Raw genomic sequence first — 27277 nt, 5'->3', positions numbered from 1 at the left:
AATGTTATCCCAATAAATTTAAATAAATATATGAGAAAAAGAGCTTTCTCAGAAATGCTCTTAGTGACTTCCATTTGTATCTCTTTAGGCAGAACTAGTGTATATAACTACACCTGCCTAAAAGAGAGACAGAATTTGGTGGGCTTGTTTATTTTTGAGCTGGGCATATTGCTATCCCCAATAAAATCTCTTAACGGGAAAAAAGGAAAAAAGTGTAGGTATGGGGGGAGCAGCTAGGAGTTTCTGCTACATCCTCCAATATAGAGTCGGAGGGCAGCCTTCAGCTAGTCATCCCTGGACTAATCGTCATGGCCAGGAAATAAGGATTGGTTTCTCTTGAAGTTCTTGGCTTTGCAAGTCATAAAGAACTGCTTTGGCTTGCCTTTTTTTAAATTTTTTTAAAGAAGGTGTAGTGTAGCTGGCAAGAATTCTGAAGCTTCATGCCATGCTCATTAGTGGAGTTATTTAGTATGTGTGGAAAGAATGCGTAACTCTGGCTATGTCCATGTATGTGGAAGCCAGAAGAAAAGATTGAAAATTGCTGTCTTCAAGTAACCTAATCTCATTTCTAATTCAGATATTTCATCTTTCCAAACATGGTGATAACTTTCATTATATGTTCTGTTTCAAATGTATTTCTTAACTTCAGGGATAAGTTGCTCATGTTTATTTAGTAGCTTTGAGTATTTAGCCAATATTTGCCTTCTCCTATCCCCACCCCAGAGTGTCATGAGACACTTTGTGCTCATTCTTGTATTCTCAATGTGTGGCATATATGAGGTACTAAATAAATATTTGGTGAATAAATGACTGAAGGAACAGGAATGGTGGCATTCTCTTTCACTTTGAATACTCCCAGACTGGGAATCTGCTATTTTATGAATTCACCTTCTCAACTTTTGTACATGTGTAGAGAAGAAACATAATAGAATAGAAACAATATGACTTTGGAATCATTTGAACAATTTTTTTGATCTACTATGTGTCAGATCCTCTTAGATGCTGGGAAACAAATGTTTTATCTGGAGGAAATAGGGAAATAGACTTGTAACACTTTAATTATTGATCTTACTGTGATGAATGCTATGTGTGTACATGATTCTAAAGGTGGCTATAGAAGGGGTATTTAACTTAGACTATAACATTGGGTTTGGAAAGAGCAGTGTTGTGGTCCAAGAAGACACTTTCCAGAAGAAATGGTACCCATTGAGTGGTTTTAAAGGATGGGTAAGAATTAGCCAGGTGAAGGTGAATGGGGATTATATTCTAGGTAGAGATAGTCACTTGTGCAGAGGTACCTATGAGAGGTTACAGGAGATGTGGAGAGTGGCAGGAACCAACTAACAAAGGACAGCTTTTTTTCTCTCTGATGAAAAAGAAAGTACATTTTTAATTTTAGAAGATCACAGAAATATAGAAAGGTACATAAAGAATGTGGTACTTGTTTTTTTGTGTGTGAACTATTCATTTAAAATTTTTTTATTGAATTTATTAGGGTGACATTGCTTAATAAAATTATATTGTGTGTTCACCACCCTACTCAAGTCTTCTTCCAACACCATTTATGCCCCCTTTAAGAGTATGATTACTTGTAATTTCTTCAACCAGAGAACCACTATCAACATTTTAGTTTAATTCCTCCCATAATTCATTCTGTCTTTCTTCCCTCTCTTTCTCTTTTTCTTCTTCTCTCTTTCCTCCTCTTTTCCCCTTTTGTGGCAAGATCTTATTTTTTTCCCTCCAATCAATACACAACTTTTATTGGATCTTTAAAATATCTGAAATAAGTCTGAGGAGTCATCTGGCATCTTCCTGTTTCTATAACTGGACACCTAAGATCTTATTCATCAGTCTGCTGAACTGTTCCTTTTTTCAGAAATATAGGTACCATGCAAAATTTTTCTGATTTCTTTGTTTTTAAATGTTGTAGCTTGCTGAATCAGCACAGCTGAATTCGATACAAGTTCAATGTCATTTCCTTCAAGAATTAACTCATCTTTCTGGGTTTCAGATACTGAACAAGCAATGCCTGACCTCATCTGAACCCTGTGTATGTATTTTTCACCGAAGAAATTTCTGATTTAAACAAGAGTTTAAATAATGACATTGATAGAGAAGTAAGCATACACAGACCTCTCATCTTGTAGTGGAAGCCCAGTGCAACGCCCTTGATCACGTTCTGCAGGTGACTGCAGATAGTGCAAGCAGTGGCCAATTTCTTTCTCTTTCCCCACCGTTTGTCAGCCCAGAACCTCTTTTATTTCCAAGGAGACTGAGTTCCTCTTTGATGTGATTGAAGTCCCTCTAAAAGATCCCTTTGGGGCCTTCACAGTTACTGTCTGTCCTTCAGAATATCGACATTTTCTAGAATGTCAACAGTCTGATTGCTGAGAATGAACTTCATACTCAGAGTAGATACAGCAAAGACTTTACCTTTATGGCAAGAACTTTAAGGGCTCACTGATAAAAAAGAGGTTAGGGTATGGAAAGAGGCCATGTTTTTTGTTTTAAAATCGTCTTCTGAAATAAATATTACAGGAAGAGGCACAGTTTGGGGAATGGAGAGTTTTAATATGGTTATTTGATATGTTTTTTCTTTAAATTTTACACACATCAGTTAGGATATGTCTAATTCTATTTTAAGAGCTTTCAAAATTACGTAGGTATTTAAATCTCATGACAAACTTACAAAGTATTATTTTCATCTTATTGATGAGGAAGTTGAGGCACAAAGAGATCAAGTAATTTTTTCAAGGTCTACATAGCTGATAACTAGTAGAGCCTAGAATACATCCTTTCTATACATGCTAAATCATGACAGTCTGACTCCAATGTTCAGGCTCCGTACTCTATTTTATCTCTCCGGTTGAGGCCAAGATGTATGTGGAAAAGTCAAATAAATATATTCAGCTGGCATGTGGTTATGCATTTGAAATCCAGGGGACAGGTCAGAGTTGGGGATATAGATTCTGCAGTCATCACACAGGAGAACAGCAAAGTCATGAGAGTTAATGTTTCCAATATCTCTAGTCATATCTTCTGTGATGATAATGAGTATGTCTTGTGTCTTGGTTGCTTTTCTGTGAGAATCTCTACTTTGGCAGTATTCCTTTTAAAACTAACTGTGCCTTTTATAAGTAGATGTAGAAATTGCAATGAAAGAAAATGATCATTTTTCTCCCTTTGAGATAGCTGTTATTTTTCTTAATGCAACCAAAATTGCATTATTATTTTTCTTTCCTTAAAACAACTATACTACTTTGCCCCAACACACATATTGACCCCTTTAGTCACTATTCCACACCTGCTTTACTTTGGGTTTTGTTTACATGAAAGTTTACCAAGATATATTTTCCTCATATACTTACACAAGTAATTTTTGAAAAACTGAAATTGGAACCTAATATAGTTCCTATTAATTTATTTGACGTTTATAATTCTGTTCTACCTAGACATTCTACTTTTTCTTATCATTAGAGAAGGAGTCAAATAGCAAAGGAAATTTTAAGAAAGAACTCAAAATATACATAAACTTTCCCTAGTGTTCTTGTTTTATAATGCCTATCATAGAATTGACTTATGCACCTCTGAGAGTGCCTTATATGAAAAAAGGAAGATCAAAACAGATGAGATGTGAGATGGTCATTTAAATCAGTTTGCTTATTAGTAGTAGCTGATCAGATTAGATAAAATAATTTTTTTTCTTTTAAAATATTGTTGCTGAGCCTGACCAATGGTGGTGCAGTGGATAGAGTGTTTGCCTGGGGCCCTGAGGTCCCAGGTTCGAAACCCTTAGGTCACCGATTTAAGTGACATCTGATCTGGTTTGAGCACAGGGTTGCTGGTTTGAGTGTGGGATCATTGACATGATCCCATGATTGCTGGCTGAGCACAAAGGTTGCTGGCTTGAGCCCAATGTCTTTGGCTTGAGCAAGGGGTCATTGGCTCAGCTTGAACCCCCTGGTCAAGGCATGTATGCAAAACCATCAGGGAACAACTAAAGTGCCAAAATTATGAGTTGATGCTTCTCATCCCCACCCTCCCCCACCCCCGTCGCTAAAAATGAAACTGCTAGTGGTTTGCAGTTACACCACAAGAACTTACATTTATTTATGATAAAATTTAGACATGTATCTAAAAATATTTAAATAAATGTAAGAAAATACTGAGGTTTTTTTTGGTTTGTGACAAGAAATTAACATTTGAAAAGCCTACTTTCCAACCAATTTAGGGTTTTTTTTTTTAAGGCTTTAGCAATTGGAAGAGTGAATTCTAATATAGAAATGAGTTGTATCTAGCCAACTGTGACATTCAGTTTCTTTCAGTAAAGCAGAGGATCTGATAGCGTGACAAGTTGGATCTTTTTAAAGATATAAACAGTTTAACGTGCTTGGCAGTCTTCCTCATTTCTAACTTTTCCTGTATGTGAAAACATCAGTAGGCATGGAAGAATAAAAATATGAGGGCAGTTAAAACGTGATTCTATTATAGGATAATAGAAAATTTTAGATTGTTTAGAAGAAATATCATTTACAGGGTGTTATTTCTACTGTTTTATTATAACTTAAAACTAAATTTTGAACTGCATGAATGGGAGTTGTTCTTACAGTCAAGAAAGTAAACTCTGTGCAGTAATAATGTTTGAATAGCACTTTGCTGTTTTCCAGGCCCTTTCAGCTATGTGGTTTCTTGGAGGAAAGAAACTTCAGTGAAAGGAGTGAATGGGTGTTTGGAATCTTGTGGTCATTCTTATTCAGTGGAAGAAGAAGGGTACAGAGGAGAAAGGGCTAGGTGAGCAAAGAAACACCAACAGATATTTTAGTCAGCATTACAGAACCACTTTAGAATTAAATTACTTGGATTATACTATGAACATTTTTTAGAAGTGAGTGTATGCATAGCCAAATATTGACATTTTCAAATGTCGAATATAGACATTTTCAAATGTCACTGAATCCTCGAAGGTTAGAGATCATGTGTGTGAGAATTTAAGATTTGATGACACATATAAATGTGTTCTCCATGGGAGATGCATCTCAACCTTTAGCATAGAAAGTTGGGAGGAGCCCTTTAGTTATCTAGGAGTCTTAGAAGAAGTGCTGACTTGTGTTTCTATAATGATTACACCCCAATTCCAGAAGGTTTAAGTCATGTGTGATTGTGAATTTAATATATTAGGTAATTGCTATAGTTCTGCCTTTATCCTTATTTGGTTATTTAGCCTCCCATTTCATGTCTGTTCTTGTTTTTACTTAGCACTTGACCTTTTTATAGACTTGGGAGTGAGGTGGGGTACCAACAACTAATTGCCTCTATCTTATACCTGCCATATTTATAAATGTTTTTCTTTGAAGTATTTAAGTTCAAACTTTTATTCAGGGGCAAAATGCTGGACAGTTGTGTTAAAGTAGAATTAAAACACATAATCAGTTATATCCAAGGTGAAGCATTTCCAGCTGAATTACTTAAAGTATAGCTTTTGTAGTCTGCATAATTTTATTCAGAGAAATATTTTAAATTATTTAAACAAAACAAATCAATGTACTTAAAACAAATGTTCAACTACAGTCATCTTAAAATGAATTTCAATGTTCAATTAACTTTCAGTAATCCTATTCTTCAGAAATAATCTTTTTTAAATTTTTTTTCTTTTTTCTTTTTTCTACTATAATCTTTTTTTAAAAAGGTGTTATTTATTCATTTTAGAAAGGAGAGAAGAGGGAGGGGAGCAGAAAGCATCAACTCCCATATGTGCTTTGACCAGGCAAGCCCAGGGTTTCAAACTGGCGACCTTAGAGTTCTAGGTCGATGCTTTATCTACTGTGCCCCACAGGCCAGGCAGAAATAACCAATCTTAATCTATTGATCTTAAATATTCTATGTTGGTATTAGTCAAAGAATGAGAATAGTATTCTGTCCCTGTACTTTCTGAATTTGTGATCCACAGACTTCATGAGCATAATAAAATGGTTTGGGGATAGTTTATTATGCAGCAAGTATAATTGGAGCATAAATGGAACTTGACTATGTTAAAGGAAAGGCATTTGTATTGCTTGCAAAGTCCTAAGATAGGATGTCATGTTGCCTAAATCGTAGAAGATTTTTTTGTTTTGTTTTATTTTTAAATTACACTTGACATTCAGTGTTAATTTTTTTTAGTTTCAAGTGAACAGTATATATTATATAATTCACAAAGTGATCCCCAAATGTGGGAAAAACATTATGTTAGACTTGCTCATTTGTAATTTGCCTGATTAGTGCATGAGCACAGGCAACACCATGTGTATATAGTCTATGTAAGGCTGCAGGTGCTTGCCCTCAGGGTGGCAGATTGTAGATTGTGGATTGCCTGCTGCCATTGGTAGGGGCCATTTTGTGCTGTTGTTTGCTGGAGAAGGGGTCCTGCTTACCCTGGCCTGTTTGTTCATCAGCCCTGAAAGAAGCAGGTTTTCCCTATCTGCTTGCTTGTCCGCTGCTGCGAGACTCTAATAAAGGAAATGGCCTCGGGCTCCACAGTTCTTTTACTGTCTACCTGAATCCAGTGTGAACCTGCCTGGCCATGGCCACCAGCCTTACACCTCTAATTCTATACCTATCCACCGAATACCATACATAGTCAGTACTATATTATTAACTACATTCTCTATGCTGTACTTTACATCCTGTGACTATTTTTAGCTTAGGGTTCATTCATTCGTTTGTTTGTTTATAGTTTTTTTTTTTTTGTACTTTTCTGAAGCTGGAAACAGGGAGAGACAGTCAGACAGACTCCCGTATGTGCCCGACCGAGATTCACCCGGCACGCCCACCAGGGGCGACACTCTGCCCACCAGGGGGCGATGCTCTGCCCCTTCGGGGCGTCGCTCTGCCACGACCAGAGCCACTCTAGCGCCTGGGGCAGAGGCCAAGGAGCCATCCCCAGTGCCCGGGCCATCTTTGCTCCAATGGAACCTTAGCTGCAGGAGGGGAAGAGAGAGACAGAGAGGAAGGAGGGGGTGGGGGTGGAGAAGCAAATGGGCGCTTCTCCTCTGTGCCCTGGCCGGGAATCAAACCCGCGTCCCCCGCACGCCAGGCCGACGCTCTACCGCTGAGCCAACCGGCCAGGGCCTGTTTATAGTTTTTATTGAATTTATTGGGGTGACATTGGTTAATAAAATTATACAGGTTTCAAGTGTACAACTCTATACCACTTTTCCATCTGTTTTTACTAACTTGAATGTTATATCAAATGCTGCAAGAAGTCTTATTTGAGCACCTTTAGGCTTAGGAACTAACTCTATGACATTATTTCTTGATGAATATGAGTTTTGTACAGAGTTTATGATGACTGTTTTTAAGGTCTTTTTGAGAGGATGTATCAGTCAGGAGTCTTAGAGGAGAACTGGGTAGATGCTGCACCATAATTGGCCTCATGACAGGATTTCTGGTCCTACACCTGTTGGTATTTATGAGGAGATCTAGGAAACTGAATCTTAGGACAAAAAGAAGTGTAGTATTTTAGCAAGCAGTGTACCTCATTAGAAGCTTGAGGTAAGCTACAATTTTGATGATGTGGTTTGATAGATGATAATAAAATTTTAATGTGCTTTGAAAGAGATGATTTCCAGAGTTCTTTCATATGAGTATACTTGTAGTAAAAATTGTAGTAAAAACAAAACAAATAAAGACTTGGTAAAAAAAAAATTGAAACTGGAGACACCTTAGTTAATCCTGGCAACAAATTTCCTCCACATCCTGTCATTTCTATGCCTCCTGTCCCCATCCTCCTGTATTCTCTCAGCCTTACCTTGAAATTTATTAAACAGTTGCTTGTCACAAATAGAGACTAATATTAATGTATTTATTTAAATTTAAAAATAAATTCAGACCTTTCTGGTAGAAAAGTAAATCCAGTTTAATTGATTTGACAAATATTTTTGTCATATGAATTGTATGACACCCATTTTTTTATAAATTGAGCTAAAATTTGTAGCTTTAAGGTTTGGTTAAAATACATTTAGAAGCTGAGAATAAAAAATATACCTGCATTTATGCTACTGAGGTAACTTAGGGTGGGGACTCTAGATAGCCTCAGGATGGCACCCTTTACTGGAAAAATCAAGTGATTAGAAGTAGTGGTTTGATTCAAATAATTTAACAACTGGTTCTCTGCCCTAAGAACTGTTTTAAGTATAAAAAAAGATATACTGAAAGGTAGTTTATTATTTCATGCATTTAATCCTTAAATAAGAACAATAAAAGAGGTACATAAAACTAGATTGTTATGTTTTACAATATTAATTAAAATACTAAATAATACCTGATTAAAACAAAACTTATTTAAGATATTTCCATACTGTTTCTTGATTGGCGTCCTCACTTGCAATTTTTTTCACCTATGAACAGAATGAACATTACTATGGGCACTTAGAATACACTGTTGCTCAGATGAACATTAAAAAAGACTAAGGGATCCTGGCCCGTTGGCTCAACGGTAGAGTGTCGGCTGGCCCGGTGTGTGGAAGTCCCAGGTTCAATTCCCGGCCAGGGCACACAGAAGAAGCACCTATCTGCTTCTCTACCCTTCCCCCTCTCATTTCTTCTACCTCTCTCTTCCCCTCCTGCAGCCAAGGCTCCAAAGTTGGCCCAGGTGCTGAGGATGGCTCCATGGCCTCTGCTTCAGGTGCTAGAATAGCTCTGGTTGCAATGGAGCAGTGCCCCTGATGGGCAGAGCATCACCCCCTGGTGGGCATGCCGGGTGGATCCTGGTCAGGTGCATGCGGGAATCTGTCTCTCCGCCTCCTCGCTTCTCACTTCAGAAAAATACAAAAAAAAAAAAGAGTAAAGAGTGTAAGTTTGTGATTTCCACATTGGGTGGCTGTCCAGGCACCCACCTTAGAGAGAGCCCTGATTACAAGTGCCATTTTTTTTAACATATAACTTTTTTTTAAGGACTTTATTAATTTTTCAGAGAGGAGAGAGAGAGAGGGGGAAGGGGGAGAAGCAGGAAGCATCAACTCCCATATGTGCCTTGACCAGGCAAGCCCAGAGTTTTGAACCGGCGACCTCAGTGTTCCAGGTCGACACTTTATCCACTGTGCCACCACAGGTCAGGCCACAAGTGCCATTTTAACAACCAGTTCACCGAACTCAACAAAAATTAGGTATCGATTCTGCCAAACTGGTGTGAACTGGCTGAATCTCAGCCCACACACCAGCCTCCAAGAAGGGAAAGGGAGGATCTGGAAATTGAGAGCTCTGTTAAGAACTCTTTTTTTTTTCCCTCAGAGAGAGAGAGAGAGACAAAGGAGAAAGATGAGAAGGATCAACTCAGAGTAGTGGCACTTTTGTTGTTCATTAATTGCTTTTCAGACATGCCTTGATGAGGGCCTGGGAGGCTCCAGCTGAGCCAGTGACCCCTTGCTCAAGCTAACAACCTTGGGCTCAAGCCAGTGACCGTGGGGTCATGTTGATGATCCCACAGTCAAGCCAGATGAGCTGACATTCAAGCTGGTAACCTCAGGGTTTCGAACCTGGGACCGCAGTATCCCAGGTCGTTCTATCCACTGCGCCACCACTGATCAGGCTGTAAGAGCTCTTGTACACTGAGATTTAGAGAGTTTCCAGGTTGGTGAACTCATCAACTTGTGGGTAAGTGGTCTATCTGGAGAAGGCATGGAAACACCCATTTCCCACTGCCTTCTGCCACTGAGCTAACTCCAGATAGTGTCTGAATGGAATAGAATTATTGGATGAACACTCAGTTTTGTTTTCTGAGCACTGGTTGTTGATATTAGAAAACTCCTTAGAATTTGTCACCAGCAGACCTACCCTACATGAATGACTAAAGGAATTTCTCTAAACAGAAAGGAACTTTCAAAAGAAAAAAATAACAGAAAGAATAATAATAAATATATACAATAATTTTCTCTCTTCTGAGTTTTCTTAACTACGTTTGACAATTAAAGCAAAATTAATAGTTCACTATCTGATGTAGTTCTTTCTCACTGTATATAGAGAAAATATTTAAATGACTATTATAAATGAAAACTGCTAAAGGGACATAAAGGGAGATAAAGTTTCTATACTTTAATTGAATAAGTTAATGCTAATTTATTCTGATATTAGAGTTATATAATACTTAGACCAACCACTATAGAAACTATACAAAAATATTCTCAAAAGCACTATAAATAAAAAAATGGAATTCTAAAAAATGTTCAAGTAATGTACAGAAAGTCTGGAAAAATAAAAATAAAACAGAACAAAGAAACAAAAGTAAAATGGTAGAATGAAGCCGTATTCTATAAATAATTACACTAAAGTAAATTGTGTGAGAATACTAGTTGAAAGAAACACTGGCAGAGTGGATAAAAAAAGAAATCATGATCCACTTTATGCTGTTTGTACGAACTCACTTCAAATATAATATAGCTAGTTTGAAGGAAAAATAATGGAATGAATATGGCATAAAAACAATCAAAAGAAAATAGGAGAAGCTATATTAATATCAGATAAAACAGACTTTAGAACAAAAAGAAACAAAATAAGAAAGACCAGGACAGAGAGGACATTATGTAAAGATGAAAGCATCAATCTGTCAAGAAGTCATATAAGTTTTAAATGATGCACCAAACAACAGAGTTACAAAAACGTGAAGCAAAACTGATAGAAGTGAAAGGAGAAATAGACAAATCCACAATTACAGTTAAAAGACTACAGTATCCTTTTCTCAACAATTGATAGACAAAATGAACAAGGACATAGTATGAACCAAAGGATCTAGTCAACTTTTATGGAACATGTATGTTCTGTAAATCTGTAAGTTTTCAGGTTAAAATTTTTATATTCTGAATAATTTTTAAAAGAATAGAAATCATACAGAATATGTTTTCTGACCACAATGGAATGAAAGTAGAATTCAATAATAGAAGAACTCTAGACAGTTCAAAACTAAACAATATAATTTTAGGTAATCCATGGGTCAAAGAAATGAAAATAAATAAATAAAATAAACACTAAGACTACATTAAGTGAAATGCAACGTATCAAATATTTGAGATGGAGCTAAAGCAACACTGGAAAAGTGAACAAGTTTGAAATAAGCTCTGCTTCTACTGCAATAAACTAGAAAAAGAGGAACAAAATAAACTCAATAGAACAAGAAGGAAGGAAATAAACATAAGAGTAGAAATGAATGAAATTGAAAATAGGAGAACAATAGAGGAAATCAATAAAACGAAAGTCTGTGACTAGTGGAGGTGCAGTGGAAAGAGTTCTGAGGTCGCTGGCTTGAGTGCAGGCTTGCCAGCTTGAGTGCGAGGCCACAGGCTTGAGCATGGGGTCATCAACATGATCCTGGAGCTGCTGGCTTGAGCCATGGGATAGCTGACTTGGTGTGAGCACTCAGGTTGGGGCACATATGTGAAGCAATCAGTGAGCAAGTGAAGCAACTACGAGTTGATGCTTCTCATCTCTCTCCCTCTCCTCCCCTCTCTTTTTCAAGGAAAAAAAAGGCTGGCTCTTTGAAGGGATCATAAAATTGATAAGCCCTCCTACTAAGACTGACAGTCATCAAAGTTAATAAGAGAATATTATAAATGACTCCACTTATAAATTTGAAAGATTAGATGAAATAGACCAAAACCTTGAATAGCACAAGCTAAACTCATTCAATATGAAATATATAATTTGAATAACAGTATAACTATTAAGGAAATTGAATTTGTGATTTAAAATTTTTCAAAATAGAAATTTTTAGGCCTATATGATTTTATTGGAGACTTCTATCAAATGTGTAAAAAAAGAATGATCATCAATTCTACACAAGTCTTTCCAAAAAAAAAAATAAAGATGAGGAGACACTTCCTAATTCATTTTGGAAGCCAGTGTTATCCTGATACCAAAACCAGACAAGACAGTACAAAAAAGAAACACAAACCAATATTTTTCCTGAATATAGGCATAAAACTTCTTAACAAAACCTTATCAAATTGATCTCAGCAATATATAAAAATAATTACATCCCATTATTAAATAGGTTTATTGGGATGCAAGACTTTTTCAGTATTTGAAAATAAAATCAATGTAATCTGTATCATATTAACCTGTAAAGAATAAATGTATCACATGACCATATCAATCAATGCAGAAAAAGCATTTGATAAAATTTATCATTCAACTCATGATAAAACTAAAACCTCAGAATAAACTATCTCAACTACCTGAGATGTTTATCTCAGGTAAACATCTACATAAAGCCTATAGGTAACTTTATCCTTAATAATGAAAGATTGAATGCTTCTTCCTAAGATTGGCAATAAGGTAAGGATGTCTGCTCTCTACTGCTGTTTCCTCTAGTACTGGAAGTTCTAGGCAGCAAAATGGAACAAACAAGGAAATAAAAGATATAAAGATGAAAGGAAGAAATAAAACAGCTCCTGTTTGCAGGTGACATTATGATCTATGTAAAAAATCCCAAAGAATTCACCAAATTGTTTTTAGAACTAATGACTTCTACATATTCACAGCGTATGAATACAAAAACTAATTGTATTTTTATATACCAGCAATGAACATGTGAAAACAAATGCAATATCATTTATAATCAATTAAAAATTATGTAGTTAGGAGTAAATCCAACAAAGCATGCACAAGGCCGATATGTTGAAACTACAAAATGCTGATGAATAAAAGTCAAAGGTCTAAATAAATGGAGAGACATATGTTCATGGACAGGAAGACTCAATCTAGTGATGATGCTAATTATACCCAAACTGATATGTAGGTTTAGCAAAATTCCTGTCAGAATCCCAAAAGATATTTATCTAGGCAAGGATAAGATTGTTCTATAATTTATATAAAAAGGCAAAGCAAGTAGGATCACTAAATACTTGAAAATGAAGAATACATTGGGAATAATCACTTTATTTTTTCAGGCGAGAGGAGTGGAGATAGTGAGGCAGACTCCCGCATGCACCCTGGCCAGCATCCACCTGGCAACCCCCATTGGGGCTGACACTCAGGTACTGAGCTATTTTTAGGGCCTGTGGCTGATGCACTCCAACAGAGTTATCGTCAGCACCTGACTGACGCCATGCTTAAACCAGTCGAGCCACTGGCTGCAGGACTGGAAGAAGAAAAGAGGGGGAAAGGGAGAGAAGCAGATGGATGCTTCTCCTGTGGTCCCAGGAATTTAACCTGGGATGTCCATATACCAGGCTGATGCTCTATCCATTGAGCCACCAGCCAGGGCCTCTTTATGTAAAGACTTATAGCTACAGTAATTAAGACTGTGTGGTATTGGTAGAAGCTTACATGCATATATCAATAACACAGAATAGTGAACCCAGAAATAGCCCCCTATGGTAACAGCTACCTGATCTTTAACAAAAGTGCTAAAACAATTAATTCAGTGGAGGATAGTTTTTTCAGCAAATGGTGTGAAATTAATTGGATATTCATAGGCCCGCCCCAAAATTTAATCTTGACTGAGAGCTCATAGTTCATATAAAAATAACTCAAAATAAATCATAGATTGAAGTTTAAACTGTAAAACTTTTAGAAGAAAACATAGAACACCTTTGGGAACCAAGACAATGAAGATTTCTTTTCTTTTCTTTTCTTTTTTTTTTTTACAGGGACAGAGAGAGAGACAGATAGAGGGATAGATAGGGACAGACAGACAGGAACAGAGAGAGATGAGAAGCATCAATCATCAGTTTTTTGTTGCGACACCTTAGTTGTTCATTGATTGCTTTCTCATATGTGCCTTGACCGTGGGCCTTCAGCAGACAGAGTAACCCCTTGCTCGAGCCAGGGTCCATGCTAGTGAGCTTTTCTTTTTTGCTCAAGTTAGATGAGCCTGCGCTCAAGCTGGCAACCCTGTAGTCTTCGAACCTGGGTCCTTCCTCACCCCAGTCCGACGCTCTATCCATTGCGCCACCGCCTGGTCAGGCAAAGAAGATTTCTTAAACTTGATGCAAAAGGCAGGATATATAAAAGAAAATATGTGAATTGGGATTTATTAAAATTAAGAACTTTTGCTGTGCTAAATACCTTATGATGCGAATGATGAGACTGGGATAAAATATTGGCTAATCACATATCTGACAATGGACTTGTATGTAGAATATATAAAGAACTCTGAAATCTCAATCTTAAATGACAACAACAATCCATTTAGAAAATGGCTAAAAGACATGAAATGATACTTCGTGGAAAAGATGGCAAATGAACACACGAAAGGATGTTGGGACTCTCCAGCCATTAAGGAAATGCAGATTAAGACTCCAATTTGATATTACTTATAAACCTATTAGAACAACTACAATAAAAAATAGTGACAATATCAAATGCTGGCAAGGCTGTGGAAGTGTTGGATCTCTCACATATGCAGAAAGGAATGTAAAATGGTAGTCACTCTGGCAAAAAGAGTTTGTGACAATATCTTAAAATACTAAATATACATTGACCCAGTAATTGTACTCTTGGGCATTTTCTCCAGAGAAATAAAAAGTTATTTCCACACAAAAACCTTTACATGATTTTATTTTCAATTTCCAAAAATTGGGAGCAACTAAAATATCTTAGACTAAGTTAATGCTTAAACAAACTGTGTTCATCTATCTATCTATCTGCCTACCAATAGTATACTGTGGCATACAACTGAGCAATAAAATGTAATAAACTATTGATACACTCAGCAACTTGAATGAGTCTTAAGGGCATTATGCTGAGTGAAAAAAGCCAATCTCAAAAAGGCTCATAGCATATGATTCCATTTACAACTAGTGCTCGACTTAAGACCACGATTGGTTCCGACAGACCGGTCGTAACTTGATTTGGTCGTAAGTTGAGTAGGCTATATGTACAGTACTGTGAAATGATGTTATAAAAATCTTTAAGTCATATTTTATCATCATTTTCTTTCATTGTTAATATCATAATTTTCTTTGTTCATTTTATGTCATTTGTATCATCTCTAAACCATTTTTTCTTTTTACATTCATCAGGTTTAAGTAAAACACTGCATTACCAGTACAACTGGTTTAATATTTGCAAAGACAATTTCCTCTTGGTAGACATCTTGGGAGGGGTTTGATGAAAAATATCCAAGACACAAAACACAAATTGCTGTACCGAGTCTGGGATAACAGTTGAAATGGTACACGCAGAGATGATAGTGCTGCCGGAAGCTGGACCACACTGTTGTATGCCCAGCTGGGCAACGCTTGCGTTGCCAGTCGCGGAACAGTCATGGCTAGCGATTGTGGTCATAAAGTCGAATGGTCGTAAGATGCATAGTTGTTCGTAAGTCGATCAATATTTGTATATAACATTCTCAAAATAACAAAATTATAGAGGTCATGAACAAATTATGGGTTGCTGGGGTATTGAGGTGGATGAAAGAGCTAGGTAGAACTATAAAGGTGTAGCCTGAGGGAGATCTTTGGGCTGACAGAATGGGTTCATTTCTTGTTTGTGATGATAATTACACAAATATATATATATATATACACACACACACACACACACATACACAAGTGATAAAATATCAGAGCTGTGCACACACATTTGTACCAATTTCAGTTTTCTGGTTTTGATATTGTACTGTAGTTGTATATAACAAGTAACCATTGGGGAAGACAGTAAAGAGTACAAGAAGCCTCTTTCTACTATCTTTCTAACTTGCTTAGATTATGTTGTTTCAAAATAAAAAGTTAAAAAATTCAATTTTGTCAGGAATATATTGAACTTTGAAAGTATTTTAAGGTTTTTCAACCTGGGTTTTAGTATATTTGATTAAATAAGCTCTCTCTATGTGAAATTTACATGTATAATTAGTATTCATAAAATATTTCTTTTTGAGAAGTCATTTTGTATACTTTCCAGAAAACGAAAAACTGAATCTTTTTTTTATCTGGCTATAAATCCTTTGGGAAGTTAGATGATTTACGATTAATTGATTTCAACAAAGTTAGAGGAGGGCCTGATTATTTCACATTATATACAAATGTTGAATCAGTTTGTTATATACCTGAAACAAATATAATGTTATATGTTAAATATACCTCACTTAAAAAAATAGAAATTAATTGTGACAGTCTTAATAATTGTTGTGTGGGTTGTAGATATATGCATATTCATTACATTTTTTTTTAAATTTGAAAATTGTCATCATAAATATTTTAAGCTTAATGAAAAAAATTGAAATGCTAGTCTGTGATTTAGAAAGCTCAGACATTCTTAGTTTCCTCAAACTTTAAGCACAGCTCATGGCTGTATGTTTAATAAATAGCTACTGATTGCTTTGAGGAGAGGAGATGCATGCAAGTAACAACAAAACCACTTTTCTCAAGATTGCTTACCACCAAAGAACTAATAGCGAAGGAGCAAGAAATAGTATTCTGTGGGAGACATGACTCTTTGAGCCTGTGGTCAACTTGTTTGGTTACTGTCTGTGTTGGTTCAGGTGGACAGGAATTCCTGTTTTGATAACTGAATTAAACCAGATAAGAAAACAAATAGAAATAATAAACATTTATTCATATAAAATTATTAGGACATGTAGTTTGAAAGAAAACGCAGCTATTTCCCCTACCTGTTTTAAACTGATGAAAGGTTTACAACTGTAAATTCACTACCTTTTATTTTGTTGATAATATTTTTTATAAATTAAGCTTATAAATCAATAAAAGTGACAAAACATATTATTTCCCACTTGAAGTCTAAACTTTATTTTGTTCAGGACTTTGAAGCTCAGTACTGTACTCTCATCTAATTCCAGTCCTCAATGTTTTTAACCAGTGTGTGATGTTACACTACAAAGCCTTTATGCCCTGTATATTCTTGGTATTAGAACATGTAAAATAGGTTGGGGCTGACATAGGTTGATGGACTATGATGACCCTTGCAGAAATATTAATGTTTGTTTTTAGTTTTCGGGAAGGCAGAATCAATAGCTTTGAAGGGAGGAGGGGTTGTTGTTGTTAATGAGGTAAGCATATGTATAAACTTTGGACTTTATAAAATATTAGCTATTACATTAATTTATTCAATGGTTATTTGCCTTTGTGTACAGAATGCTTCACCAACGGTTTGAGAGGTGCTTTTTTTTATGACAGTATGTAAAAACAGACTTAATCTTTGATCACATGGAAGTAATGTAGTTTGGAGGACAGCTAATGAACTGGCAAATAAGTACATGTTTGTCATGTTATTTTCATTGTTTTATAGGTTTACCATAATTTGAAAGTTTTATTTATCATTAAACTTAGAAATTTGCTAAACCCCAATTATACTAACTACTAACAGATACTTTCTAATGTAATACTAAAAGCTAAGCTTTCTTGAGTGCTTATATTTTATTAATATTTGTTATTTAATCCTCACATAATGTTATAAAGTATAGATACTTTTATTCTTTCCATTTTACAAATGAGAAAAGTTAGGCTCAGAGAAATTAAGTAATTTGTTTTGTGTCCTACAAGCTAAAAGTGGAACAACTGGTATTTGCATTGACTTAGTGACATTGAAGCTTGACCTCTTCAGTACCTTTGTTTTCTGTTTCCTATTAGTTAGCACTAAGATAGACTATGTAGGAATACAAAGGAAATGGGCCATAATCCCTATCTCTTAGGGTATGTTCAATCTTGTTCCAGTAGATAAAGACTGTATATTTAACATATAAACGGTGTTAATAAATAACATCTTAAATTGATTATACTCAAGTGACATTTTCGCACAATAGGATGTTTGGACAGAAAGTAGAAGTAAAATTGGAATTTTGGGGAAAGACTTCATAGAAGAGAACTAATTTTTGGAAGGTAGATAAGATTTCAATGAGGAGGTGGAATGTGGATGCAGTAGAAGCATGTTCAGGGAGGAAACAGCATGAGAAAAGGTAGGAAGCATTGGGGGGAATTAGTATGGCTTCTGAAGATTGTGAGGACAAGCTTAAACTAACAGGGGGAATGTTTGCCAAGTCATTCCTTTTTGTTTTGTTTTGTTTTTCTTTAACAAAAAGATTTGATTCCTTTAGAGCAGTTTTAGGTTTCCAACAAAATTTAGAACAAAGCACTGAGATTTTCCCTAAATCATACTTTGTCTCTACCCACGCATTGGCTCACCTATTATCAACAGCACTCACCAGAATATTACATTTTTTTTACCATTGTTGAACCTACAGTGATACATTATGATCACCTAAAGTCTGTGGTTTACCTTAGGGTTCACCATTGGGGTTGTACATTCTATGTATTTAGACAAACACAAAGACATACGTCCATCATTACAATATCATAAGAGTATTTCTGCTTCTCTAAAAATCCTCTGTGCTGTTATCCCCTTACCCCCAAACTCAGCGGCAATCACTGCTCTTTTTATTGTCTCCTGCCACAGTTTTGCCTTTTCCAGAATATCATATAGTTGGAATCATGTCACCCTTTCAGATTGCCTTTTTTTACTTGGTAAGGGGCATTTAAGGTTCCTCATATCTTTTCATGGCTTGATAGATAGCTCATATCTTTTTTTGTGCTAAATAATGTTTTATTGTCTGGATATACCATGGTTTATCTACCCACCTACTAAAGAACATCTTTGTTGCTCTCAAGTTTTGGCAATTATAATACTGCTATAAAAATCAATGTGCAGTATTTTACTTAAATATAAAAATTTTTAATATTTTTATATTGATTTTTAGAGAGAGGGGAGAGAGGGGGGGGAGGAGCAGGAAGCATCAACTCCCATATGTGCCTTGACCAGGCAGGCCCAAGGTTTTGAACCGGCAACCTCAGTGTTCCAGGTCGACGCTTTATCCCACTGTGCCACCACAGGTCAGTAAATATAAAAATTTTAACCTTGTGAGTAAATAGCAAGTGAGGTGATTTTACATTGTATGCTAAGTGTATATCTTCTTTTACTAGAAGATATAAGAAGGTGCCAAACTGTCTTTCAAAGTGGTTGTACCATTTTTACTGTTCTACATTCCCACTGGCAATGGATGAAAGTTCTGATTGCTCCATGTCCTTGCCAGTATTTGGTTCAGACAGTGTTCTGGATTCTGGCTATTCTAATAAATACTAAGTGGTATCACATTGTTTTTTTAATTTCGGTTTCCCTGAAAACATATGAAGTGGAACATCTTTTTATATGCTTATTTGCCAATTATATATTTTTGTTGAGGTATCTGTGAAGGGCTGTGGTCCATTTTTTAAGTGGGTTCTTTGTATCTTATTGTTGAGTTTTAAAGAGTTTTTTGTATATTTTGGATAACATTCGTTTATCACAGGAGTCCCCAAACTTTTTACACAGGGATCCAGTTCACTGTCCCTCAGACCATTGGAGGGCCGGACTATAAAAAAAAACTAGGAACAAATCCCTATGCACGCTGTACCATATCTTGTTTTAAAGTAAAAAAACAAAACGGGAACAAATACAATATTTAAAATAAAGAACAAGTAAGTTTAAATCAACAAACTGACCAGTATTTCAATGGGAACTATGCTCCTCTCACTGACCACCAATGAAAGAGGTGCCCCTTCCGGAAGTGCGGCAGAGGCTGGGTAAATGGCCTCAGGGGGCCGCATGTGGCCCGTGGGCCGTAGTGTGGGGACCCCTGGTTTATCAGATGTGTCTTTTACAAATTTTCTCTTAGTCTATGGCTTATCTTCTAATTCTGTTGTTAATTCAGTCCTTATTTTTAAATATTTTATTTATTGATTTTACAGAGGTGAGGGGGGAAGCCAGAAGTATCAACTCTAGTTCCTTCACTTTAGTTGTTCATTGGTTACTTGTTGTATGTGCCTTGACCTGGCAAGCCCAGGGTTTCAAACTGGTGACCTCAGCATTCTAGGTTAATGCTTTGTCCACTGTGTCACCACAGGCCAGGCTAATTCAGTTTAAAAAAAATTTAATTTTTTTTTGAGAGCCAGACATGTGATCAGAGAGTTTAGGGAGATGTTAATTGAAAACCATGTTTTAATTTTTGTTTTTTACTTGTGGTAAAATATACATAACAAACTTTGTAATTTAAGGAACTAGATAAAAGAACAAATTACACCCAAACCCAGCAGTAGGAAGGAAATAATAAAGATTAGAGCAGAGATAAATAAAATAGAGAATGTATAAACACAGAAAATCAGTGAAAACAAAAATTGTTCTTTGAAAAGATCAAAAAAATTGATAAACTTATAGCTTTGTGGCCTGAGTTAAAGGGAGAAGACTTGCCTGGCTTGTGGTGATGCAATGAATAAAGTGTCAATCTGGAATGCTGAGGTCGCTGGTTTGAAATCCTGGGTTTGCCTGGTTAAGGCACATATGATAAGTAACTACGAAACTAGGAGTTGATGCTTCCCATTCCTCCCCCAGTTTCTCTCTCTCTCTCTCTCTCTCTCTTTCTCTCCTCTCTCTAAAATCAATAAATAAAATCTTTTAAAAAAGAGAAGACTCAAACTTCTAGTCAGAAATGAAAGTGGGGACATTACTACTGACCATACAGATATAAAAAGGAATATAAGAAAGTACTGTGAACAATTGTAAGCCAAAAAATTGGGTAACCTAGATGAGATATACAAATTTCTAGAAACAGAAAACTTAAGACTAAATCACAAAAAATAGAAAATTTCAATAGATTTATAACTAGTAAGTTCATTGAGCAGTAATCAGAAATCTTCTGAAAAGAAAAACCCTTGACCAGATGGCTTTCCTGGTGAATTCTACCAAACATTTAAAGAAAAATTGAAACCAGTCCTTCTCAAAATTTTCCAAAAATCTGAAGAGAAGTATGCCTAACTCATTTTGAGGCCAGCATTGCCCTGATAACCAAAGCCAGACAAAGAGTCTGAAAGAAAATTACAGACTAATTCACAGCATATTAAAAGGATTATACATGATGGCCAAATGGGATTTATTTCTGAAATACAAGGATGTTTTCATATGGAAATCAATCAATGAACCACTTTAACACCTATCCTTCCTTTTTTTTTTTTTCTTTTTTTCATTTTTCTGAAGCTGGAAACAGGGAGAGACAGACAAACTCCCGCATGCGCCCGACCAGGATCCACCCGGCACGCCCACCAGGGGCGATGCTCTGCCCACCAGGGGGCGATGCTCTGCCCATCCTGGGCGTCGCCATGTTGCGACCAGAGCCACTCTAGCGCCTGAGGCAGAGGCCACAGAGCCATCCCCAGCGCCCGGGCCATCTTTGCTCCAATGGAGCCTTGGCTGCGGGAGGGGAAGAGAGAGACAGAGAGGAAAGCGCGGCGGAGGAGTGGAGAAGCAAATGGGCGCTTCTCCTGTGTGCCCTGGCCAGGAATTGAACCCGGGTCCTCCGCACACTAGGCCGACGCTCTACCGCTGAGCCAACTGGCCAGGGCTCCTTTTTTTTTTTTTTTTTTTTTTAATTTTATTTATTCATTTTAGAGAAGAGAGAGAGAGACAGAGAGGGAGAGAGAGAGGAGAGAGAGAAGATAGAGAGACAGAGAGACAGAAGGTGGGGAGGAGCTGGAAGCATCAACTCCCATATGTGCCTTGACCAGGCAAGCCCAGGGTTTCGAACCAGCAACCTCAGCATTTCCAGGTCGACGCTTTATCCACTGCGCCACCACAGGTCAGGCCAACACCTATCCTTCTTAAACTATTCCAAAAAATTCAAAATGAAAGAAGACACCTAGGCTCATTTTATGAGGCCAGCATTATCCTAATTCCAAAACCAGATACAGACACTACAAAGAAAGAAAATTATAGGCCAATATCCTTGATGAGCATAGATGCTAAAATGTTTCACAAAATATTAGGAAACCACATCCAATAATATATTAAAAAGGTCATAAATCATGATCAAGTGGACTTTATTCTTGGGATGCAAGATTGGTACAGGATCTGAAAATCAATAAACGTGACATTCCACATAAACAAAAATAAAGGATGAAAACCACATGATCATATCAATAGATGCAGAAAACACATTTGATAAAATTTACTACCCATTATGTTAAAAACTTTCAGCAAAGTGGGAATAGAAGGAACATAATAAAGTCATGTATGACAAACCCACAGCCAACATCATACTCAATGGGCAAAAACTACAAGCATTTTTTCTTAATGTCAGGAACAAGACAGTCATGTCCAATATTACCACTCTTAATTTAAAAGTACTGGAAGTCTTTTTTCTTCTTTTAATTTTAAATTTTTATTTAGAAAATTAACTTTAACACGGTTAAATAGATCAATAAGAGTACGTAGGTTTCAGGTAAACATTTTAAAAATTTTTTTTATTAATTTTAATGGGGTGACATCAATAAATCAGGGTACATATGTTCAAAGAAAACATGTCCAGGTTATCTTGTCATTCCATTATGTTGCATACCCATCACTCAAACTGATTATGTTGCATACTGATCACCCAAAGTCAAGTCATTTTCCGTCTCTTATATTTGTCCCTCTTTACACCCTTCCCATCATCCTTCCCCCAACCACCTCCCCGAGGTCCCTTTCCCCTGGTATCCACTTCACTTTTATCTACGTTCATGAGTCTCAGTTTTATATCCCATCTATGTGAGAAATCATACAGTTCTTAACTTTTTCTGATGTACTTATTTCACTCAGTATAACATTCTCAGGGTCCATCCATGTTGTAAATGTCACTATGTCATTTCTTATGGCTGAGTAGTATTCCATTGTATGTATGAACCACAGCTTCTTTATCCAATCCTCTATTGAGAGACACTTTGGTTGTTTCCATGTCTTGGCCACTCTGAATAATGCTGCAATGAACATGGGGCAGCATGTGTCTTTACGTACCAATGTTTTTGAGTTTTGGGGGTAGATACCAAGTAGAGGGATTGCTGGGTCATATGGTAGCTCTATTCTTAATTTTTTGAGGAACCACCATACTTTCTTCCATAATGGTTGTACTAATTTGCATTCCCACCAGCAGTGAATGAGGGTTCCTTTTTCTCCACAGCCTCTCCAATACTTGTTATTACCTGTCTTGTTGATAATAGTTAACCTAACAGGTGTGAGGTGGCATCTCATTGTGGTTTTGATTTGCTTTTCTCGAATAGCTAGTGAAGATGAGCATCTTTTCATATATTTGTTGGCCATTTGTATGTCCTCTAGGGAGAAGTGTCGATTGAGGTAATCTCCCCAGTTTTAATGAGAATGTTTGCTTGTTGGTTGCTGAACTTTGTGAATTCTTTATATTTTTTGAATATTAACCCCTAATCGGAGCTGTTGTTTGCAAATATCATCTCCCATTTAGTTGGCTGCCTATTTGTTTTGTTGTCAGTTTCTTTTGCTGTGCAGAAGTTTTTTAGTTTGATATAATCCCATTCTTTTATTTTTGTCTTTACTTCCCTTGCCTTTAGGGTCAAATTCATAAATTGCTCTTTATGGCCAAGGTCTATGAACTTACCTCTGTTTTCTCTATGTAACTTATTGTTTCAGATCTTCTATTTTGGTATTTGATCCATTTTGAATTACTTTTTGTGCAGGGGGACAAACTATAGTCAAGTTTCATTCTTTTGCATGTGGCTTTCCAATTTACCCAGCACTATTTATTGAAGACACTTTCTTTTCTCCATTGTGTGTTTTTAGCTCCATTGTCGAAGATGATTTGTCCATATACATGTGGTCTTAATTCTGGACTCTTGATTCTGTTCCATTAGTCTGTATGTCTGTTTTTCTGTCAATACCATGCTGTTTTGATTTTCATGGCAGTATAGTGTAATTTGAAGTATGGTAGTGTGATACCTCCAGCTTCATTCTTTCCCTCAGGATTGCTTTGGCTATTTGGGTTTTTTTGTGGTCCCAAACAAACTTGGTAATTGGCATTGGAATTTTGATGGGGATTGCATTAAATTTATATATTGCTTTGGGTAATATGGCCATTTTAACTATGGTGATTCTTCCAATCCATGAACATGGAATATTTTTTATTTCATTGTGTTTTCAGTATCTTTCAATAATGTTTTGTAGTTTTCAGTATATAGGTCCTTTACATCCTTTGTTAAGTTTATTCCTAGATATTTTTGTTGTTGCAATTGTAAAAGGAATTTTTTTTGTTCATTTTCCAATGTTTCATTGTTTATGTATAGGAAAGCAGTGGATTTTTGTATGTTGATTTTTTATCCTGCTACTTGACTGTATTGATTTATTGTTTCTAATAGTATTTTGGTGGAGTCTTTAGGATTTTCTATATACAGGATCATGTCATCAAAGAGTGATACTTTTACTTCTTCTTTCCTAATATAGATGCCTTTTATTTCTTTCTCTTGCTTGATTGGTTGCTCTGGCTAAAACTTCCAGAGCTATGTTGAATAAGAGTAGAGAGAGAGAATGGGAAGCCTTGTCTTGTTCCTGATTTTACAGGAAAAGCCTTCATTTTTTCACCATTTAGTATGATATTAATTGATGGTTTGTCATATATGGCTTTTATTATGTTGAAGCACTTTCTCTCAATTACTATTTTACTGAATGTTTTAAACATTAAGGGATGTTGTATCTTATCGAATGCCTTTTCTGCATCTGTTGATAGGATCATATGATTTTTGTTCTTTGTTTTGTTGTTGTGGTGTATTATGTTGATTAATTTACATATGTTGAACCATCCTTGTGCTCCTGGAATGAATCCCACTTGATTGTGATGTATTATTTTTTTAATGTGTTGTTGTATTCGATTTGCTAGTATTTTGTTTAGGATTTTTGCATCTGTATTCATTAGAGAAACTGGTATGTACTTTTCTTTTTGTGTGTTATCCCTGCCAGGTTTTGGTATCAGGGTTATGTTGGCCTTGTGAAATGTGTTGGGGAGTATTGCTGCTTCTTCTGTTTTTTGGAAGACTTTGAGAAGGATAGGTACTAACTGGTAGAATTCACCAGTGTAGCCATCTGGTTCTGGACTTTTATTTTGGGGGAGGTTTTTGATAGTTGTTTTTATTTCCTCCGTGCTTATAGGTCTGTTTAGGTTTTCCATTTCTTTGTGACTCAGTCTAGGAAAATTGTGTAGTTATAGGAATTTATCCATTTCCTCTGGTTGTTGAATTTGGTGGCATATAATCTTTCTTAATATTCTACTGTGATCCTTTGTATAAGTACTGTACGCTAACCTATTGTGCCACTGGAGCCTTATGATCCTTTGTTTATCTATGATGGCTGTGGTAATTTCTCCTCTTTCATTTCGGTTTTGTTTATATGAGTCCTTCTTCTTTTTCCCTTAGTAAGTCTAGCCAATGGTTTGTCTATTTTATTGATCTTTTCAAAGAACCAGTTCTTTGTTATATTGGTTTTTTCTATTTTTGTTGTTGTTCTTTTCTATTTCATTTAGTTTTGCTTTAATTTTTACTATTTTCTTTCTTCTGCTGAATTTGGGATGCCTTTGTTTTTCTTTTTCTAGTTCCTTTAGGCTGTTTACTTGGGATCTCTCTTGTTTTTTTTTTTTTATATAAGCCTGTAATGATATAAACTTCCCTTTTATTACTGTTTCACTGCATCCCAGAAGTTTTGATATGTCATGTCATTTTTGTTTGTATATATATTTTGAGCTCTGCTTTTATTTCTTAGACCCATTCAGTTTTTAGAAGGATGTTGTTTAATTTCTACATTTTTTGGCTTTATAGCTTTGGCCCTACAGCTTCAGCTTTTCATATTTACGGCTCTAGCAATGGTGATCTCAGTCTTCCAGGCACTCCTTACCATGTCTTAGTACACCTGGGGACCGGACTTAGAGCATCTCTGTTCTTCAGGGGAGGAAGTAGCTCTAGAGAGCTAGCTGTGGGGTTTGCTACCCTCTGTATGGTGAGGTGAGGGAGGTGGGATCTGGGAGGCTGGGGGTGCTGCACTTTAGCTTTCTTGTCTCTGCTGAGTGCAGGCAGGCTACAGGCAGACCTGTATAAGAATACTGGTCATGACCCTGTGCTCTGGCTGCTTTGGTTTATCTCTCCCTATGCCCCTGTGTCTCATCACTCCTCCTGGCAGAAGGAGACCCAGTCACTCCGAGTTTCCCTGTCCATAGCTCTCAGACAGAATCCAGAGAGCCCAAGCTTCCCTCTTCCTCGTAGTCCAGCAGAGGAAAATAAAACCCCAGTCATCCAGGTTTGTCTCCTGTCCTCTCCGTAGCCCACCCCAAATATGTTTTATCTTCCACCCTCTTTTTCACCCCATCCCATCTTTAGTCCATTCAGTGCATGGATCTTTCAGGCGAGCCTGAGAGCCTAGCTGGGGTTTTTTCACTGCATTATAGTTGTTCAGCTTGTTGAAATTTCAAGGGGAGAGATCAGGAGTATCTCTTATACCACCAGTACTCTGAGAACTGGAAGTCTTAACCACTGCAATCAGACAAGAAGAAGAAACTAAAGGCGTCCAAATCAGAAAGGAAGAAGTAAAACTGTCATTATTTGCAGATGACTGATACTGTATATAGCAAAGCCTCAAGATTCAACCAAAGAACTAATAGAACTGATAAATGAATTCAGTAACGTAGCAGGATACAAAATATTCAGAAATCAACTGCATTTTTATACACTAATAATGAACTACCAGAAAGGGAAACAAAGAAAACACTCCTGTTCACAATTTTTTCAAAATTAGTAAAATCCTAGGAGTAAATTTAACCAAGGATATAAAAGACCTGTACTTGGAAAATTATAAGACAGTGAAGAAAGAAATGGAAGAAGACACAGTAAATGGAAGCATATACTGTGTTTACTGAAAGGAAGAACTAATGTCATTTAAATGTCCATACTTCCCAAAGTAATCTATAGATTCAGCACAATTCCTATCAAGATACCAATGCTATATTTCACAGAACTAGAACAAGTATTCCAAAAAACTTATATGGAAGCACAAAAGACCCCAAATAACAACAATGATCTTGAGAAAGAAGGACAAAGTTGGAGATATTACACTACCTGATATCAAACTAGACTACAAGGCCATAGTAATCAAATTAGCATTGTACTGACTTAAAAACAGACATAGATCAATGGAATAGAATTGAAAGCCCATAAATAAACCCATGCCTTTATAGTCAAATAATATTTGACAAAGTATACAAAAAGCATAAAATGGGATAAAGATATTCTATTTAGTGAAGGATATTGGGAAAATTGGACAGATACATCCAAAAAAATTGAACTGGACCACATTCTTACACCATCTACAAGAGTAATCTCAAAATGTATTAAATACTTAAATGTTAGACTTGAAACCATAAAAATTCTAGAAGAAAACACAGGCAGTAAAATCTTGGACATGTCTCATAGTAGTATTTTTTTCTGATGATATATCACTTTGGGCA

At 36.3% G+C, this 27277-nt stretch overlaps 1 protein-coding gene and 1 pseudogene across 4 annotated transcripts in view; one reads left to right on the top strand and one right to left on the bottom strand.

Annotated features, from left to right (window-relative positions):
* Positions 1-27277, top strand: part of SBF2 (SET binding factor 2) — a 513016-nt gene that overhangs the window by 116892 nt on the left and 368847 nt on the right. The window lies entirely within an intron of this gene.
* Positions 1848-2404, bottom strand: LOC136324457 (large ribosomal subunit protein uL6 pseudogene; annotated as a pseudogene).

The sequence above is a fragment of the Saccopteryx bilineata genome, chromosome 1 (assembly GCF_036850765.1).
Source record: "Saccopteryx bilineata isolate mSacBil1 chromosome 1, mSacBil1_pri_phased_curated, whole genome shotgun sequence".
Lineage (NCBI taxonomy): Eukaryota > Metazoa > Chordata > Mammalia > Chiroptera > Emballonuridae > Saccopteryx > Saccopteryx bilineata.
Note: the sequence above shows the minus strand (reverse complement) of the source record. Positions and strands in the feature narration are given on the sequence as shown.